We start from the raw sequence: 481 nt of genomic DNA on the forward strand, positions 1-481 counted from the left end.
AGCAGTCGTTCAGCTCCTCGAGGTCCATTCCTCGACTGTTCTGTACCGCGTTCCGTTGCGAATTTTTCTCTACACAGCATGACCACGGGTCGGTGTCTCAGACCGAATGGCCCTTATGTGGTAAGCCCAGAATGTTGGGTTGGATACAACGTATATTCGTTATACTTGTACGACTCTCACATCAACTCTCAGAAACCCAAAAGGGGTTTTCTATCCGAGCGAAAATATATTTTTCGTATACAAAAATTTAATGGCAAAGACCAAACGAAATACTACACACAAAAAGGGGCGACGAACAAAAATTGTTCGAATGAAATATAATATATACATATAAAATTGAGGTGTCCTAAGAGAGAAATACATAAACTAAGAGGTATATATTATAAGAAATATATATTATTTCTGGGCAAAGAAGAGAGAACGAAAAGAAGAGTATGATCTTTAACGCGAGGGCCTCGACATGGGTACGCCTAGCATGGTT

This window comes from Nomia melanderi, unplaced genomic scaffold, assembly GCF_051020985.1.
Source record: "Nomia melanderi isolate GNS246 unplaced genomic scaffold, iyNomMela1 scaffold0802, whole genome shotgun sequence".
NCBI classification, from domain to species: domain Eukaryota; kingdom Metazoa; phylum Arthropoda; class Insecta; order Hymenoptera; family Halictidae; genus Nomia; species Nomia melanderi.